Below are 21414 nucleotides of genomic sequence, written 5' to 3'. Positions count from 1 at the left end.
GCATTGGGGGTTGAGGATTTGAAACCACCTTACATATTTCTGCACAGCAGGCAGCTGTGAATGAATGAGAAAGAAGAAGAGGAGGATGCTGATGGGTAGAGGAATGTCACGGAAAGGAGGGCGTTATCTTTCCTGTTGGGGGCGTGCAGAGAAGTGACGAGGGTGATCGGGGCTTAGGCTAGCAAAGCGAAGATCCTCCCTGCACGACCCCCCGTCCCCCGCAAAACCCACACCCCAAAATGGGCCCTCGATCGAAATAGACGAGGGCGACGACTACTGGCTGGCTAGTCCTCCGCACTGCAGGACAAAACCATAGAAATGCTCTTCACAGTAATTAATACACACAAATCCATTTAAAAAACATGGCTTAACCAAAACCTTAAAATGTTTTGCGCGATTAATTTTGAACCATCGGCGACTTTCTCCAAAAGCTAATACTTGGCGGCAAGCCAAACCGCCACCCGTTTACCCGTTTTTTTAGTAAAGACGTTGCAACAGAGTGCTGAGGATTGTCTAGATTTGGCACTCTCGTGTTTGTTTTTATTTTTTTTCCACAATATTATCTTAGAGCCCCGTCTCACGTGCATCAGCAAGGGGACTACTGAAGCTCTGCATAAATGAGTGCAAATTTTAAAAAATTACTCTTAAAAATAGCGAAACTTTAGACGCGCTGCCAGTCAGGAAGAAAAATGCTCAAATACGATGATTTCACGTACTTTCACCACCATTAATAATCAAACTGTTTTAGAAATTGAAGATTTCAATAAAAATTGATGCTGATCAATGGGTTATGCAGCTATTTTTATGGGAGCTACTGTGAAGCGTACGACAATAATTTTAACTATCTCATGTTAATGACCCCATTTAAGAGGGTTGTTGTATACCCCCTTTAAAAAAAGCCTCAAATGGAAGATGTTACTTTTGAGAGTCTTCTGTTTTGAACCTCTGTTTCTTCCCCTGTTTCCCGCCCTTTCAATCTGCAGCGCAGGCTCTCTTTCTCTGCGGGCGGATGCCCTCCCAAGTGCATGGGCACTGAGAGGAGGAGCCCGTCCTTGATTAGACCTCAGACCGTATCAGCTTCACCTGCAAAAGTAAGTCCAATGCTCAGCAGTCACTTTAACTTAGCATCTCCTTCAACCTCTCAGTTAGCCCCCCCACCCAACCCGTGGAACCCCATCCCTGAAAAGACGTGGAGTAGAGAGAATATCATGGAAGCAGTAATGGACGAAAACTCAAGACTGATGCAGGAACTAAAAGATGCCAAAGCTCAGCTCTTAAACATGAAGAACAAGGAACAGTACAAAGAGGTTTCCAGACCGACAGCAAAAGAACCGGCAGTAGCAGACTCAGTCCCGCCGAAAGAGACAGCCAACTTCACTGACCGAGGTAATAACGCAGCCACCACTGTTCACGTTAACCTGCCAATAGATCAGGTAAGGAGCAGAGTAGAAGATTATTCAGAAAGATGCCTGGTGGGCCTCCTCTTTGGACCTAGACCATCCAAGGAATCCATGAGAGCCTAGATAAGAGAAAGTTGGTCCCCTCTTGGAATAGAGGTGACTCTTACACAAGCCCTTCCCAAAGGTTACTACCTCTTTTTATTCAAAGATGCAAGCATGGCAATGAAAGTCATCAGCTCGGGCCAATGGATGTTTAGACATATACCCTTTTGCTTCATGAGGTGGTCTAAGGACTTCAACCCAGACGGTCCCAAGTCGTCAGTATATCCAGTTTGGGTCGAGCTCCCTAATCTCCCCATCCACTTAAACCCCTGGATCAAAGCTATTTTAGCCCCCTTAGGTCAAATTCTAGGAACCAAAGCCTTCTCGGATTACAACCCAGCGTGGCACCCCCAAGTCCTAGTCGAACTTGACCTTGCCCTCCCCCTCCCAGACAAGATAGAAATAGGATGTGGTGAGTTCTCTCATTCGCAGGCTATCCTCTACAAGCACTTGCCTAACTCATGCTTTCATTGTGGAAAACAGGGTCATCTCATCAGAAATTGCCCCTTAAAAAACCCTCAGTTCATCCTTCCCCAAGCAGCTGAAAAAGACCCCCCCCTCAACCCTAGTCAATCCAACCCTTCTCTCGGCCCCCCTCAGTCTTCCGGAGCCTTAAAAGATCCTGAATTTGTCCAAGTCAATAGAAGGAAACCAGCCACCAAGCCCAAGCCCTCTCACCCTCTTGTCAAACCCAATAGATACTCTGTTCTTGCAGCTGTGCCGGACCTAGGGGAACCTGAAGAAGAAAATGACACTGTTGAAAGTACCCCCATCAACAAGCTGAGGTTAGACAAGGAAATCGACAATCTGGATGCGGCTGACATGGACACAACAGTCACAACAGCCGCTGAAAAGGGCCTCATCCCACCATCTGGTAACCCCAACGACATGGATATAAGCAAGGAACTCAAGAGAGGCAGAGCACAACTGGGAGCCACCCCTCAGTCAACCGCGAAAGGAGGTCCCCACAAACCCCCAAATAAAAGATAATGAAAGCTGCAAGCTTCAACGTCAAAGGGCTTACTGACTCTAAGAAGGCACAGCTAGTAAAACAATGGATCAAATCAAAAGGACATCTGGATTTCATCTCCCTTGTGGAGATCAAGACGTCAGGGGAGGAACTGAAAAGAAGGCTTTACACCATCTCCTCCGATCACTTTTGGGTCCACTCACTTCATACTCACAGAGCCGGGGGACTGGCAGTAGGCATTCATTATGATAGCATGCAGGATCTTAAAGACTTTCAAATAGACTTTAACAACCAGTGGATAGTATGTCACATGAACAACTTCTCCTTTGTAGGTGTTTATGCCCACGGCCCTCAGAAGCTGAGAATCAGGACCTGGAAATCTTTGCTAAGTCTTAGAGCACCACTGCTGATAATGGGAGACTTCAACATGGTAGAAACCCTCAAAGACAGATTCAAATCCAAAGGTCTAGCCCTGGCTGGATCAGAGAAACAAGCTTGGGAAAAGGTAAAACGTAAATTCAACCTTCAGGATCTAGGCCAGGAAGGAAGTTTTTCATGGCAGAATTACTCCTCAGGAGACCTGGCCAGAAAAGCCAGGCTGGACAGAGCATACGCAAGTGGTGAAATCTTTTCCAAATTCAACAGATGTGAATGTGTTGTAGACACAACCACATGCATCTCAGACCATTACCCTGTCATTACTACAATGGATAACCAGGAGAACAGACACAAAGCGTGCTGGTTTCATACAGATCCAGCCCTATTCAAATTGCCTCTAGTTCAAGAAGAAGTCAAACTCATCTGGGAATCCTTCTTCACCAAAACCCTCTCTCCGGCCAAAGCTTGGAACCTAGCTGTCAAGTCAACCCAAAACCTTCTCAGGCAAGTCAGAAAAGAGGTTGCAGCCCATAGATGCAGCAGACTCACAAAGCTCCAAGAACAACTGCACCAGCAAGAGGCTTCTGGCATCCCAGCCAATACCAACCAGATCAGAGCCAGGATCAAAAGAGAGGAAGAAATAGCTCTGCATCACACTAAACTATTTACCAGGGAATGGTGGACAGGAAAAGCAGACAGACCTAACCAAGAAATGTTTAAAACACTCAAGGTCAAACAAAGGCAAGAGCATATCCCCTTGTTAACAAATAAGGAAGGAACCTTGGCGTTGAACCAAGCTGAGAACAGAAAGCTGATCACTGAATACTACAGCAACATTTTGCAGGAAGAAGGACCCCCCTCCCCCTCCAAGGCAGCCGCAATGGACACAATAAAACAAGTCAGACCTTCAACAGTCCCAGCCAACATAGCTGCTACTCTAGAGAAAGAAATCACTCAGGAGGAAATCAAAGAGGTCATCTATTCCCTCAAACCCAACAAGAGCCCAGGTGAGGATGGTCTCCCTGCTGAGTTTTTTCAATCCTTTTGTGAGGTGCTAACAGGCCCCATCCTCAAAGTTTGGCATGAATCGCTGAAATATGGAGCACTGCCAACACAAATTAATAAAGGTCTCATCAAGTTGATCCATAAAAAAGGCCCCAAGGAGATCTTGGGAAACTGGAGACCTCTCACTATGCTTAACAGTGTTTACAAAATTTTAGCCAAAGTTCTAGCCACTAGAATGAGTAATCACATGAAACACTGGATTTCAAGGGAACAAAAAGGATTCATCAAAGGTCGGTTCATCCTGGACTCCATAATCGCCCTTTGGGAAGGTCTCGACTATGCAGAAAAATCCAGCCAGGATTTCCTTTTTATCAAGATAGACTTTGAGAAAGCTTACGACAGAATCCAGTGGGACTACATCCTCCAATCCCTAAGAGATATGGGGCTGGGACCTCAGTTCACCCATATGGTTCAGACACTTTTTGGGAATGCCAAAGCCAAAATCATCCTCAATGGAGAGCTGTCAGACCCTTTCCCTCTTGAAAAAAGCATTAGACAAGGGTGCCCTCTAGCTCCCCTACTCTATGCTATAGCTGCAGATGGGCTCAATTGGCTGATAAAGGACAAGATAAACAAAGGGGAATTAGTGGGCATCAAACTTCCTAACGGAGAGCAAATGTGCACTCAGATGTTCGCGGACGATACCAACAGCCTCATTGCAAACGAAGAGGAGAATATCAAGGTTCTCTGGAGCTGTCTTCAAATCTACTGTGAGGCTTCAGGATCCAAAGTCAATCACAGTAAAACAGGCATCAAAACTCTCATCGTACCCCCCCCCCCTCGTGGCTCTTGGAAACAGGATGTCATAGCATCCAAGATGGGGAAATTTTCAGGCTTCTTGGAATCCCCATGGGATTCAGGGTGTCAATGAAACAAAGATGGCAATGGGTAATGGAAAAAATAGAAAGTAAGCTGCTTAGATGGAAAAGGAAGCAACTGTCTCTAGCAGGTAGAATTATGGTCATCAACCACTTCATCATCCCAGCCACGATTTACTTCCTCAGTTGCTGGAGGCCTCCTGATGCTGATCTCAACGAATTCACCAAGCTATGCAGAAACTACTTGTGGGGAGGTGACCCATGGATCAGAAGCAGACCTAAAGTTAAATGGGAGATCTGCACGGTCCCTAAATTCAAGGGAGGATTGGGGATTCTAGACATCCGTCTGCTCGCAGACAGATTGGCCGCTAAATGGATAATCAGAGCTTTGGAAAATCCATCTGAAGACTGGGCTCAGCTTCTGATCAAAGACCTCCCTTTTCTATCACCGGACACAATAAATGGGTAAATCTACCCATGACCACCATAGTAGCTTCAAAACATCCCATTACCCCCAAAGGGAGTCATCTTGTTACTTCAATCTGGAAAGCCTGGTTCAGATCTAAAGGAGCACTGTCCATCAATCTCAATGACAAGAAATTAGAAGGGTTAATAGCTGCCGACTCCTGCTGGTGGTCTTTTTTCCCTCAGCCTCTTCTAGGTCCAGAAGAAGAGAAAATTGCCCTCAATCTGCACAGGAAAGGACTGGCTACTTGGTCAGATATATTTAACCCCCTCACCGGTACTTGGCTCACAAGAGCAGAGTTGGTAGGCAAATACGACTGCAGAACCCCTGAACTAGATTTAGTACAAAGCAGAACATCCCAATGGGATACCCAGGAAATCTGGAGAATCAGTAGTCCCCCCAACTTCAACTTCCTGGCCTTTCGCTGGATAAAAAATAAACCCATTCTACCCATTCCTTATCTTGAAAAGTCTCCCCCTATCCAGGTTACTCTGAACCGCAGATGGAATATAGCCTGGGACAGGAAAAGATGGTACAGTTGCCTCAAAGAGTTGTGGAGTCAACACATAGAACCTAAGAAATCTTGTCTCGCATGGCTGATTGCTTACAGAGCCATCTGGACCCAGTGTAAGGCAGCCAAGTTCAACATTGCCTCAGACCAATGTTCTAGATGTGGCCTGCCCGAGGATGATCTACACATTTTTATTCACTGCAAGCACATCTCAGATTCTTACAAAGAGTTGCAGGCAGTTATTCTAAGCTGGGGGAAAGAAGTAAACTGGAAGAATACAATTCTTGGAGAAAATATAGGTTGTTCTACATCTCTTTGGAATGTAGTAAGGTGCGAGTACATATGGCATGCATGGCTGCAGAGGTTAGCTGCCACTTTTGATAATCCTGAAATTAAGGGCCCTCCCCTAGCAGAATGCTTAATCACATCATGCATCAGATACTGGAACATCCAAACACAAGCCCTATTCAAGCTAGAGAAGAGGTTGTTGATTAAATTACAAAAGAGGCAATCAGATTTCACAATGAATCAACTTGAAAAAACCAGAGACAAGATCCTCTTAATCCTCTCAAAAGACAGAGCATTAATAGAAGCTATCAGAAGGATGCAGTAAACATTCCTAACCCTCCCCTCACAGGAGAAGAGGGAAACAACAGACATGTAGTCACTAATCAACCAAGAGAAGTCAAAAGGCAGCTAAGGAAAAGTGACCTTTCGACTAGATGGAGTCACCGTTGGCCTGTCCACCAGGAATTCTGGAGAGGCTAACGCATCTCGGCAAAATCAGGTAAGTCCACAACCTCATGATCCCGATGTGCCAGATGCATCCTCTATGTACCTGCAAAGAAGGAAAAGAGGCAGAACGAGCCATCTTATCCTTCATCAAGAGAGGAAGGCGTCCTGGTGTTTCAAGAGTACTTCCAAGGGCCCCGGTAGTCCCCCTTCCGCCGCCAGGAGAGCCCACCAACTGGACTCAAGATCAAGAAAGAGAAGCAACACAGAAAAGCCAGGAGGCCTCGCATGAAGGTCTCGTGGTGGTCTCTGATATGCCAGAGTCTTCGATAGCAGAGGCCCAAACCAACAAGAGGTCGGTTCCATCCGCAGCTACCTTTTTTGTGTACCTGCAAAGAAAGGAAAAGAGTCAGAACAAAATATTCCCGATCTATCATACCTGTCAAAAATTAAAGTTCAAGGGACCCAAAAGAAACCAATCAGCCTTTAAGGGCGAGGAAGCTTCATGCCCCCAGAGGTAGCCCCCTTCTGCTGACAGGAGCTCCTGGATTCAAGTTCAAGAAAGAAAGAAGCAGAACAGAAGGGCTTTCGTCCAGAGTTCTGTCGAGGGAGCCAAAACCGACTGTGCTGAAGAGGCATAGGAGGAAGAGCAATCAAGCGAGACGAAGATCCCTCGCAAGCCCCACCCGGCGACCAGAGGGAGAGAAGGAGTCGGCGGCTAGCCAGAGCAAAAGAGAGTTCGATCCTCAGGAGGACGAAGGAGGAGAGGCGAGAGGAAAATCATCATCAGCTTGGCTGTAGCTCGAGCAGGAACCAGGCTGGAAGAAGCGACCTGCTATGATCCCGCCAACAGTCTAATCCGCTCCTCCCAGCCCACGTGGAGCACATGCTATCACGCGTGTGACACTTGGCCTGCACGATTTAGAATCCGACAAGTGGCTCTTGTTGCCTCGGATCCGTTTTATTTGTTTTTCTTTTGTTTTTTCCTCAAGCATGACCACGTGCTTTGGCCACGCGCCAGCCACTAGGTAAGTAGCTACGCATGATTGACACGTGGGTGTCGTCTTTGTAATCTCTCCCCTCCCTTAATCATAATTCATCTGCCTTTTTTTGAAAAAAAAAAGCCTCAAATCCTTCATTGGCACTGCATATTATAGTTCATATTTAAGAGGGTTGAACGTGAGAAGGGGCTCTTAATTGTATACCCCCTTTAAAAAAGCCTCAAATCCTTCATTGGCACTGCATATTATAGTTCATATATTTAATAAAAGCTTGCGCCTATACCTAACCCCTCCCAAAAGATTGTAAACAAGATGAAGTCCCCTTGCACATGCTATCACTATTTTTGAAAAATTCTAGCGAGTATAGTATTTGCCTAGTAGCAAATTGAGGAGGAGTTCTAGGAAAATCAGGTGGCTCTAGACTACAATGAAACTACCTTTTTCTTAAACCCACTCCAATAACATTTGGCCCGACAAGCTTCTTAGGTGCATTATGCCCTCAACAGTTGCCACACTTCTTACCTTTAACCTATGTTCTATTGTTCCAAAGGCAATGTTAGGATCAACACACTACTTTACATCCTAACCTTCAACATTTAACACACTTCATTACTTAATGCTTAGGAACCACGTCAAGTTTTACACCTCTCCTTGACTCAACACATCATGGCTCTAGAAACCACTTCAAGTTTTACACCTCTCCTTAACACATCATGGCTCTAGAAAGCTTCGACATCGAGTGACCTTCACTACAAAAATTTTCCAATTGTTGTGTGTTCTTAAGCTTCTTGGGTGCACCATTTTCCCCCAACATTCTCATGTCCTACAATTATTGTGCACCATTTACCTAAAAAATCCAATTGTTGTGTGTTCTTCAGCTTCTTGGGTGCACTATTTACCGCCAAACATTCTCGTGCCATTGATTAGTTCTAATGCATAAGAATGCACATTTATGCCCTTCCTCATCACAAGACGTTGAGTTTTTGATTAGTTCCATGCACATTTAAACCCTTCCTGTAAAAGATATATGTGACTCCCCACCCTCTCTTTTTTTTTTCTTCTCTTTTCCTTTAACCTCTTTGTCTTTTATTTTGTATTTTTCTTTATATATATATATATATATATATATATATATATATATATATATATATATATATATATATATATATATATATATATATAGTAAAGCTTCACCCACAAGCAACACTCAACTCTAAGACTTTAGTTTATGTGATATAATGTCATTCATAATTAGAGCTAATAATAGCAATAATGTGTACATGATCTATTAAAGATATGTTTTCCTCCCAAGTTTCCATGACCTCCAGTCGCTATGGAATGAAAACATATGGGAGGACAAAATTATTTGCCAGCAGTGATCATAGAATCTCCTTAAAAGACACCATTGTCAGCCGACTAGTGTACGAAAGTTTGTCATGAACATCAAAGTCTAAAAAACAACTCATTAGGAGTTAGGAAAAGATCAAGTCCTTTATTGAGTTCAATTTTTAATTATGTGTGTGTTTATAAGGCTCACTTGGACAGAGTATAGTCAAATATTCACGTACCATAGACAAACTTTTATAAGTAAATATTGAAAAGTCCCACACTTACTTCTAATGATTTCCTTGTATTGAAACTTTCTCCATTGAAATCATGGTATGGCTCATACTTTATTCACATTTGTACATATAAAGGAAAAGAAGGATAATCAATTCCATTTTGTTACCTTTGGTGATTAAGCTTTTGGGTGGAAAAAATCAAGTGGCAAGAGCATATGATACTCTAATTCAAGCTACCTATGATCCTTGACATTCAAAAAAAACTTAGCAAGATCTTGATCTTGATTAGGTAGTATGAGATTTATAATTATCTTTAATCGTGCAAGCATGGGTTAATGCTTCCTCAAAAGACCGCATACATATGTTAAGAGAAATCTTGAAGAAATATCTTCACCCGATTTAATATGCAAAATTCAGGTAGATATTGCTAAGGAAGCAAGTAGACAATCATTGTAGTGCTCTATTTTTATGGACCAAGGTTGGCATATTGCCCAACTAGGAATACCTCAACATATGTAGTTATGAACACATTACAACCCTTATGTGCAATGTGAGGTGGGCAGCACCAGCCAAGAAACATTGCTAGTTGTCCTTGATCCATGAAGAAACATTGCTACTTTGTCCTTGATCTATCAATAAATTATACTTAAGAACTAACACAAAATGTTCAATTTTTGTAAGTGTTAATTTTAACAATTTATTTTGAAACGCTTAGATTGTGTTTATGCTTAGTATAGAGTAGAGACTTATCTAGCAATCAAATTTTAAGAACATTCTAGACCATGAACACTTGTTATTTTAGTGCTTTTAAGCTCTAAGGACCTAGGATAGAATTTAAAAGAATTCATGGGGGTTAGAATAGAAATAGACAAATCACTTCCTTTTTCTCTCTTATAGTAGGTGTTTGTTTAAGCTTCTAATGATAGATTTTATATGGACATAGTAACAAATCTTGCTTAATCTGAGAGTACATATATAGGGAACATTCCTTTCTTTCTATTTCTTACTTATGGTTTATTCCCAACATTTCTTATTATATAATCATTTTGCTTAGAGTATACTCAATTATCATTACTTTCTATATTCTTGCTTATGGTTTATTCCCAACGTTGTTTTGTTGTGCTTATGGTTTGTTCCCAACATTCCTTCTCTATATAATCATTGCACTACATCATGCTTTTTGCCACTTAGTTGTGCACATGCCCAAACATATACAAGTTGATTAGTGGTGCGATGTGGAATCATAATGACAAGAGAGTTTGGTGGTGGAGAGGGATGTCCACATAATAAGATCCATGCATAGGAGTAACACGTGTTTAGTTTAACCTAAAATGGAATGCATTACAACACTTGAGGATGTTCATGAATAGTCGGAGACTTGATATGTGAAAACACAACAAACACACAATTGACCTTAAAAAATGAACGATGTCCCAAGGAGATGAGGGAAGGATTGAATTATCACGCCTTTGATGAATAGTCCTAGACTTGATATGTGAAAACATGGAAACACACGTTGGATAGGTGAAAACATGGAAAACACACACTTGATATGTGAAAACATGACAAACGCACTTTTGACCTTTAACAACAAATGGCGTCCCAAAGGAAGGACTAAATTGTCATGCCTTTTATGTGATGGAGTGGCCAAAGAAAGGTGCAAAATAATAAATCTCATGGTGGGTGGAGGTGTGAGAGCTCTTGAATCAAATTAAAGCCATTCTAAGCACTTAGAACAATACAGGTGAAACAAGCTGAAAAGATTACGTGAATAAGTACTTACTTGCTTACTTGTCCTCATAAAATGGTTACATATTTATAGCCTTAGAGAGGGCACCCAGATCCAAAATCTTATCCTCAAATTGCTACCTATAATCAAAAAGTTCTTAAATCTCTCCAATTCTGTAAAATTCTCCACTTTCTTCTTGTACTCACATAAGCCAGACACGCTATTCCTACCAAGTAATTAGCCCAATTACTTTCACTTTTAGGGTTTTACACACCCTTTCTACCTTTGAACTATCACCACCTAAGGTTCCAACACAATTTTATTAACTCGAATTCACACAAATGCAAGCTCGCTATTTTCACACCCTCCCTTAGTTAAAGCATCCATAATACATAGCTTGTCATCACTCAAATTAGCTTGACCACCCACATGCACCCTCCCTCATGCTACACACCATTTGGATACTATGACGCTCCATCAAATAAAATAAAACCACCTCAGGCCACATGTACAAAGTCCAGTGTCTTAGGACTTACCATGTGAACTTCCTCACAATCCTAGCCTTCACAACACTAGTATATGGCTCTACACTGCCATCACTGCTTAGAACACACAATCCTTCTCTTCACATAGAAGAGAAAGCAACACTATCTTTGCAACAACATATAAGGTAAAAAAGACACCTCAACATGTAACATTCTACCTGACCACACCTCCTCCTTCCCACCCCATCACACCTCTTTTCCTCTCCTCTCTCTTCCCCCTCTAGTCCTCTCTCTCTCTCTCTCTCTCTCTCTCTCTCTCTCTCCCCCCTGTTGGAAACGTGGCTAGGCCCAGGAGAGGGAGGGAGTGAGAGTGCTTAGAGAGGCACTCTCACTCCCTCCCTCCTGGGCCTAGCCATGTATCTCTAGGCACTCTCACTCCCTCCCTCTCCTGGGCCTAGCCACGTTTCCAACAGGGGAGAGAGAGAGAGAGAGAGAGAGAGAGAGAGAGAGAGAGAGAGAGAGAGAGAGAGAGAGAGAGAGAGAGAGAGAGAGAGAGAGAGAGAGAGAACAGACACAAGGAATCGAGATTGCAATAACCCAAGTGATACTCAATACTTTGGCAAGAATGAAATTTAACCCAAGAACTTGCTTTTATAGGCATTAGGGTGCCCTTGTATTTAATCTCTCACCAAGAGGTGGTTCACATGTAAAGTATTCACACCAAGACTAAAAGACCTTTCACACCACTAAGACTCCAATTATTCCAACACCCCCCTCAGTGCAAAGGTGGTGAGACCCATACATAAAAGAAGCAGCCATCACATCACTATAGAGAGGCGACCTAGACATGCTATTCCCTCAATTAGCTTGTAATCAATGCTGAGATTATTGTTTAGTCACCCCCTCGGCTCCTCCTAACTAGGATAAGAATACATATTTTATAGCATCAAGGATTTACAACAATTCCAAAAAGACATCCAAAAGATTTATATTTTGGGGGACAACTCAGGCAGAGAACCCTTGACTCAAACATAAATAGAAAATAGATGATTATAGACAAATTAACATCCCCCCTCAAACATATATTGGTGAAAAGTAGGCATCCTTTTTAAGTGACATTTCTAAGAAATGGATGCTTGGGTCATCCTTTTAGGCTCATGGGCTAGGGCAAAGCACCCAGATATTGATGTGTTTGATGAAGATGTGAATGTCGATGTAGAACACATATGCCTTGAGACAGGCATCAATGCTAAAAGATTCTATAACTATATGGAAGAAGCATAGGATATAGACCTTGTGCTAGTCTTAGCATCATAGATTGAAGCACCTATTGGTGCATCCCTTGCTTCCTCCTTAAAGGTATCAAAACACTGAAAGAATGATTGATCCATTGAACATCGCACTAGAGAGCCATCTAAAAGTTGCTGCTCATGTTGATGAAGACGTATGTTGATTTGCACCTCCTCTTCATGGATATCCCTCTCTTGTATGCCTTTATGATGTGGATAATTATAGAAGACCCCTTTGAATGGACTTTTACACTGTAGGTGCATGTCATCTTTGTGTAGCATGATAATGGTACCTCATGATGAAAAATGTTGACTCTATACTGGTTACAGCATGGGACATTTCATGGAATAAAATGTTGATTAGATAGCTGATAACATGGCTGGAACCACAGCACATGTGGGCGGCTGATATGGACTGGTCATAGTAGTAGAGAGGAACATAGCTATAAGGCGGCTATATACTGCATAGAGGTAGCTATGTGGGCTTGTTTCCAGACATGAAAACATAGCCCATGATGGCTATGAAGAACTGGATTAGCAACAAAGCACAGGTACATGGCACAGAAGAGGCGGCTAATTTAGAGTTGAAAACGCATATATGAATGTTGTATAGGCTGCATAGGTGGGCTAAGGGAGCGCATCATGATTGGAAAAATGAAAAAAGCCTATAAATGCAAAAGGGGAGAAGGTGAAGCATGGCAATGAAATGGAGCCTAACTCTAATACCATGTCGGAAACATGGCAAGGTATAGAAGGGAGTAAGTAAGAGTGGAAGGAGAGGTGGAGAGATTAAGCCATGGTGTGTGGAAGCATAGACATGGATATGAAGGAGAGAGAGAGAAAGAGATGCAATAGAAATGAGAAAGCAAGATTGCAAGAACTAAAGTGATACTCATTACTTTAGCAAGAATGAAATACTACCTAAGACCTTGCTTTTATAGGCACTAGGTGCCCTTATCTTTAATCTCTTACTAAGAGGTGGTTCACATGTAAAGTGTTCACACCAAGACTAAAAGACCTTTCACACCACTAAGATGTGGTTCACATGTAAAGTGTTCAGACCAAGACTAAAAGACCGTTCACACCACTAAGACTCTGATTATTCCCAACATCTCCCTCCCCCCTGATCCTGTCTCTATGTCCTCCTCCCCCCTCTCTCTCCACACACACACACATATATCCACCTTGTTTTTATCTCTCTATCCCCCTCTTATCTCTCTCTCTTCTCCATCTACCTCTCTCATTTTCCTCTCTCTCTCTCTCTCTCTCTCTCGTTTGCACATACAAAGACACACCTCCATTCACAAAGTGGCAAACCTATGTGTGAAGAAACCCATTCATTAATGCACAAACGGAGTCACACAAATCTCATCATATCTGCAATGATTTGAAAAATATCTAGCAGCTTGTGTTACTTTAATTTCAACAGTACAATAGTAAAATCAACACTATGGTTCTACTTGTTTTTACTTCCATCTTTTTTCTAAGGTCCTATCAAAGGATGATTTCTACATTTTTGGTTATGTAGCCCACACGGATGCTAAGTCCCTATTTGTAGTACTCAATATTGGATTCCACTGGTAAAAAATGTCTCCTTCTTTGAACATCCCTTCTCCATTGATTTTGTCCCACCAATAACTTCACTTCTAGAGTTTGCTTCTTAGGGGGTGGGGAAGGGGTTTATGTGTGTGTGTGTGTGTGTGTGTGTGTGTGTGTGTGTGTGTATATATATATGTATATATGTATAGAGTTGGCTACTTAGGATGTGGGAAATAGGTTTTATATATATAGCTCCCTACTTAGGGGGTAGGGAAGAGGTTTATACACACATACACTTTTTTTTTTGTGAAACCACTGCTTCATTAAGGATTGTGTGGTACATTCATAGCTATCCCAAGTTGGGACAGAGTGAAAGGTAAAGAGACCTCCTAAAAAAAGGAAAGCATATAATCTCCTCATCATGAGACAAAAAATGAGTTGACTTTGTGCATGGTAGGTCATCCACAAAGCTCAGTATATGGTCCAATAAAGGAAAAGAGTGTAATCCGGTAGAGGTGAAGAAAGGCAGCTGAACATCCAGAAGAATTTCCCAAAGTTGTTTGGAAACCGCAATCTCAAGTGCCTTGATAGTCTGTCAAAGAGAGGACAAGAAGAGGGGCATCTCCATAATAAATGGATAACCCTCTCTCGGTGATGAGAACACATCTTACAAGAGGCATGTGCAATGTTTGTCTTGGCTAAGAAGGCGCCAACCGCCCCAGGAATGCACCCACAATACATCTCCACAAGAAAAGTCTATGTTTGAGAGGCAATTTGCTTCTCCAAACACAGTCAGAGAGGGCTTCCACCATCGAAGAGGTTTGTTTACATGCCACAACTAATTTGCATGTGGTTGTATCCAAGGTGGAGGGAGAAAAATTTTTATAGGCTCTAGTTGTCGTGAGGTGATGGAAAGAAAAAGGAGAGTAACCTGGAAGTTGCCTGTCAAATTTCCAGTCTTTTGATCTTTCCTCGTCCCTCAAGTGGAGGCACTGGCTAAAAATATAGCAATATAGAGCTTATTTCATTTCATACATGCCTATGATGCATACCCATATTATGTCTTCTGACAACTTATGGAAAGGAGAATACATTGCCTTGATCAACTAAGTGTACACCAAAGTTGGAGAGGAAGTATGCTTTTATGGGTTGTAATAATGGAGCCAAAGAATACTGAAAAGCCCTACTCCAATGAATACTTTATTTTTGCAACAAGGAATTGCCTCTATCTAGAGGTCTGGCTGACCAAGAAAGATGACAAAGAAGCATTTGCCAGTCATGTATAAGCTTAGTGGAATAAGGGCAACTCACAATCTGACCTTCAAATTTTCCAAATATGATATCTTGAGAAACTATCCAATCCCCAAAAGCTTCTGTCAAATATTAATCATATAAAGCACTTCATTTTTAAGTTAATCCTAATATTCAAGAAAGAACTCAGCTACTATCAAGCCATCCCAACCAAGATATTTTCATTTCCCTAAACCACATAAGGCAACATGCAATTCTTCCTCTGTAAAAGACACTTACATTTCCAATTCTTTCTGAGGTGTAACAATTTGGTTAACCTGCTGCAAAAGAACATGATAGGCATGCAGGGTTTGCTGTGCTGGCTATGTAGGGGCACCAAAAAGGGCACTAAAATGGTTCAATACTTTAGTCTCTAGGCTGCCCATTATTCTTTTTCAGTCTATGAATGGACTGACACCACCTGGAAGCATGCAAATTTTTAAAGAAGGCCTTTAAAGAGAAACCTTTATCCTTGAGAGATTTTTGAGCCTCTAGAAGATCATCCTGCTCCTGAGCATCTAGTGTTATATCCTATACTCCATCGATAATTGTATTTTAGATTTTGTAATCAATACATTTTGCCTTTCCATGCCTATATAGCATTTCCCATATTTTTGAATGACATCCTGAAGTCTAATCGCAAATCTGTACCATGCCAGATCTACATATATTTGCATGTGAAGCTTTATAGGCTAAATTTTAGCCTCCACCAAAACTTTGAATTGTTGATGTGTTAGGTAACTATTATTAACTCTAAGCAATTTCCTACAAGGCAAGGTACATAATGCACAGTCATGCCAAAATACAAAGTCATGCAGAAAGGGAAATGACCCAAAATTTGCATCGAGAAGTCTATGGACACAGTGCAAGTAAAGGCATCAAACTAATTAGCATATACTATCAATCCAATTTAGCCCAGTAGTCATTTAGTGCATTATGATGGAAGGTATATCCTTTTTGGGTAGGCATTAGTAGGTGCTCCCATAAATCACATGCTCTTATGCTCTGAAGTACATTTTACCGTGTCCTTTTCTCAAAAGCAATCATGTGTGATATGTGAGAGCTATTGTCTTCATAGTCTGGTGAATTATCGAAATCACCACACAAGAAAGCATTCGTGACCCATGGATAAGCTTGTAATTTCTACCACAATTGACCTCTGATTTCAGATGTTTGTGAAGCATATACAGTAGCAAACTCAAATATTTCACCATTCACCATACATTGAATGATCATCCATCTACCTTAAGGATCATTATAGGTCAAATGAGGCCATAGCTCATGCCTAACCAAAATGGTAGCACTAGAAAAAGCATGATAGGAGATACAAAAGCCAGCAAAGCAACCTTCCCTCCCATCAAAAAAATGTTGGTTGTGTTCTTGTAAGCAAATTATGTGTGCCTGAGTTCTATGTATGTAAGCCCAAATCAGTCTCCATATATTTAATTGATAGAGGCCTTGTACATCATATGTCAAATATCTAAGTGGTATATACATATTTGCATGTTTTGTAGTGGGAGCAAAAGCTCTTAAGTTTCCACCAACATGGTTGCATCATGGCTCCCGGCATAGCCATGCTCAACATCAACTATAGCATCTAAAACACTTACTTTTCTAGGGCTATTTGCAACATTTACAAGGAGCAGTGATTGGGTATGCTCATATAATAGATCAGCTCTCACAACTGCTGGACCAAATTCGACCAACCCTTGTAACATCATTAGTTATTTCATTAGTGTGATGTCCACTAGTCGAGGTGTCCCTTCGTCTAATTGTGCGGGACAACATGTCTCGGTCTTATTGTTTTTTTGGGGGTATAACAAGCATTTATATCTTGCTTTCCTTTCTCCTTAGGTTTAGGGCATAGGAGAATTAGTGGATGCAACTTTCATTTTGCCTTTGTCCATATTAACATTTGAGGCATGTTGTACATTTTTTCCCTTTTTAGGGTTGCATTGTTCCCACCGGAGTGTTCTTGTTTGATTACATTGTAGCAATTGGTGGTTGCAATATCACAGATGGAAACTCTGATTGCATATGACCAAATTTGCCACAAGTAAAGCAAGATCCAGTAAATCTTCCCCATTTAAGTTTGAAGAAATTGTGGGAGGGCATACCAATAATCTCCACATCAAAAGCAACATCCAGTTGTGTTTAGTATCCCACAATATGCAAAAGATGAAGTAGTCTAGAGGAGTGAAGGAGCTAAGTCCTTAAATGAATAAGAGGTGCCATAAGAACACTTTTAGTGAACCTTGCCATCAGAAGCCCAAGGCCCTTTGCTCACAATTTTGCTCGCACTACATACTTGTTCTTAACATTCTTTTCAAGGCATTTAGATGTCACACCTAATCAACACAAACATTAGGCATTCTTCTATCTTTTGATCTCCCAAGAACTTATATGATGTCACATCCACTCATGCACTGAACACTTAGGCTAGAAACCTTGACATCATCGAAAGCCCATAGACCCTCACTGAGTGCGTCTTGCACAGCATGACAAAATTATGTTAAGCATGACTAGGGCACTCACATTACATGGTGTGGCATTAGGCATAAAAAGTTGTTGAGAACCAAGCACTAGCACTTCAAAATTCTAAAAATAATTTCTTACATCGCGATGATCCAACTCGCAAAACGGTCTGACTTCATGCTCCCAATCCAACTCTAGGATTGCTAACTTCTAGAATCACCCAAAGTATGGGATTGCCCTCACACCTAATGATCCAAGGTCTTATATAACATCTATCTAGAATTGTCATCACGGATCGACGATCCTGCCCCTCAAATCGCCATGATCCAACTTCTTGGATCACTTGAAGTTTGGGATTGCTTTCTTGGATCACTGACCCTACCAGTGTCCTCGCTCGATCTAGCTTTTAGGATTGTTGATCCATGATTTGCCACATCATCAAAACCATGTGCTGACCCAACCCTAGATTACTTCACTTAGAGCTTTAGTGGATGCATGCGCGTCCCTACTGGCACAAACATCTGGTTGTACAGAGAGCTCTCTAAGTCCACCGACATGGCCATCATTTTAGCCTACATAGAGTTAAATGTCTAGCTAGCTTGTCTATGTGTCATTTGAGCTCTTCTTTTATATCAAAACATACCAAGTTTTATTTTGGGGAAAATAGCACGGTTGCACAGAGAGAGTGAATTTGGATCCCTTTACTTGAGCAACAATAGCCAACCCCACAACCCCCAGCACAACCACCATCACAATATCGAGCCACCATCACAATATCGAGCCACCCCCTCAGTATTATTCACATCAATGCAGTTAGCCGAGTAGTTTACTAGTCTTTTTGAAAATGCCAAGCAGACAGTACAATTGTTGGATATAGGAGATATTATTAACTATGCAGTCATGCCAAGCCCAAGGTTAGAGGAGGGGTGTGCCAAAGCTATCGTGTACAATACCATGCAACTTTTGTAGTCTCATGCAGCAAAAGTGCAGATGTATGAAAGAGAAGCACAAAGTGCAATGCAGAGACATGCAAAAGAGGCTAAATCCCTCCACATGGAAACCTTAAAGATCAAATGCAATAGCTAAAAGCAGAGGTTGAGATTAAAGAGAAAGTGGCTTCTAAGCACATGTAAAAGATAACCCTACTAGAAGAACACCTATCAAAGTCCAACAAGCTTGTACAAAAAAAACTCGAATCATTAACAAATGTAGCGCAGATGTGGCAAAAGCATGCTCAATGCAGGTTAAAGTAGATAAAATGTAAAGAACCTTAGAGCAAAATACAAAAGATATAGTGTAGCAAATTGAAGGTCAAGGATTACTGTGTAAAGGCTTTGGAGGAAGAGTTGCACATTCGCACATGCAAGCAAGCTCTATAAGACTCCATAGCCAAGAACATACATAGACATGGAAGCATGAAAGAAACAAGAAGGTAACAAGACAAGAAAGAATAGAGGAGCTCTGAAGCTTGAGCTCAATTGTACATTATATTGCCAAAAGTGACCTTCCACACCCTCATAAGTCACTTATATACATGTGGGCTTTGCCAATCCCACCCACACTTATGTCGTGCCCAAAACATGTTCTCTTCATATGTACAAGCCTTATATGGCCGGCTTCAAGTACAAAGGTGGGTCCTTTGTTGTATACAATGTGAAATACCTAAGCTAGGGTGGGGATTAGAACGTGTGCACAAAAAAGGAGTAACAACCCCCTGCCTAGTCTAGCTTGTGTCCTTGAAAGCATTAGTGAAGGTGTCATGTTAAAGTAGAGGATTTGTATGGTTAGAAAATCTTTGACATGTGCATTAGAAAAATTCTATCATAAAGCACTCCTCAAACATCCTTTGATGATGGTAAGTATCGGACACGCTTCGCAGTAGCCATAGATATGCCTCAGAGTTGGGCCGATGATGAAGTTAGTCAATTGCCACACTTTGCTTTCATGGTAAATATGTTGTCCCACCCCGAGAGCTCTTCATCTCGTTGAATCCTTCAAGGCAGGTAGTCAATGTATGAAAGATCTTGCAGCAGCAGGCGGCTAAGACATGCAAGTCTTTAGAATCCTTGTGCTTGCCCATGAACATAAACATTACCTCAAGCATCCATTGTTCTATTATGGCTTCACAAATGGAGAGGGAAGCTTTGGAAATTTTATCGAGTAGTTCGTGGGGTGCATGCTGAAGTACTTCCATCATGCGTAGATCCTCTTGATTGGCATGTATTGCGGATCAATTTTTTGTAGGGACGGTGCTTTGTGATATGTATCCCTGTACAGCGGGTCTCTAACAAACCAAATGAGCCACCACGCTAGCTGGTTTTCCATGGTGTTTTTGGTGAAGAAGTTTTCTTTGATGGGTTTGTGGTAGCCAACCCTCTCATGCTCTATGTGGTCCATGTTCCATTGCCGCCATCTTTACTCCAAGTATTCCTTTAGGAGAGACAGCTCCATTTTGTAGATATTGAGAATTGCAGGAGACTGCAGTCTGTGGGGCGGACTATGGCATAAAAGTTGTTGTAACATGAGGAGAAGGTTGACATTTGAGTTCCTAATCTGTTCTCACTTCTTGTCCAAACTCTCCTCTCCATCACCATGGGTCTTCTTTAGAAACAACAGTAAAAAATACTTTGGGTATCCTGAATTTTCAGTGGTCTAGGTAAGGGCAAGGCTTATGGTGCTTGCTTTGCAGGCTTGTTGGAGTTAGTAGATAATCAAATAATTTATAGTTGCACTTGTTGTTTCCTTTTCTTTGGTTTCTCTATGTGTTCTTTAGGCTTTTGCATTTCCTCTGTAAACTTGTCAAACTGCTTATCCTTGCCTTGGCTCCCTTCTGGGGCCATTGTTCCTTTTCTTGCTAGCCCTAAGAGTCTTTCTCTTTCTTTTGTTTTTCCTTGGGTCTTTATCTGTCTTTGAATCTAGATTTTGGTCCCTCCTTGGCCATCCTTTTCTTTGTCCTTTTTGGGCTCTTTGTCATCTTTCTTCTCCACATCCTTCCCCCTTTTTGTCTTTGTCCTCTTCATCTTCCCTTTCCTTCTATCTAAATGTTCTTAGTCCCCTTTGTGCGTTTCTAAATGCTCTAGATCCTCAGGGAGTTCTTTAAGATTTCCAAGTTCTTTATGTGGGATGGTTTTTGGGTATGCAATGTGCTTAGTCCTGAAGAAGCAAGCATTTTCCTCTATTTGCAGTTTTTGCTATTTTTGGACTCTAATATAAAGTAGCAAAAAGTCTGTGGGCTCACAGACCAGGCATGCCATCTCTATAAACTTCTGATAGGCCTTGATGGAATGCCCTCATTTTAGATCTTCCTAGCATATAGCCATATCCATATACATCGACACCCCAACTGTGTATTCTTCAGCTATAAGCTTCAGCTATAAGCTCAATGCATTCTTTGTCTAAATCCATCGGTTCCTTTTCAAATAAAAATACACATGCAATGAAATTTGTTATCATGGGAGTGTCTCAGCTCAATATAAATCGGCAAAGTTCTGCAAAGCCAAGGTCCCTTGAAAGAACATCGTGGTTACATGGGCTTCCCTAGTGCCTGGGGTAGCCACTTGCATAGCCTAGCAAAATGAAATCAGGAGAGGGGCTCATTAAGC

This window comes from Cibotium barometz, chromosome 1, assembly GCF_041138505.1.
Source record: "Cibotium barometz isolate CiBa-2024 chromosome 1, ASM4113850v1, whole genome shotgun sequence".
NCBI lineage: Eukaryota > Viridiplantae > Streptophyta > Polypodiopsida > Cyatheales > Cibotiaceae > Cibotium > Cibotium barometz.
The sequence above is the reverse complement of the archived record's forward strand: the minus strand, read 5'-3'. Positions refer to the sequence as shown.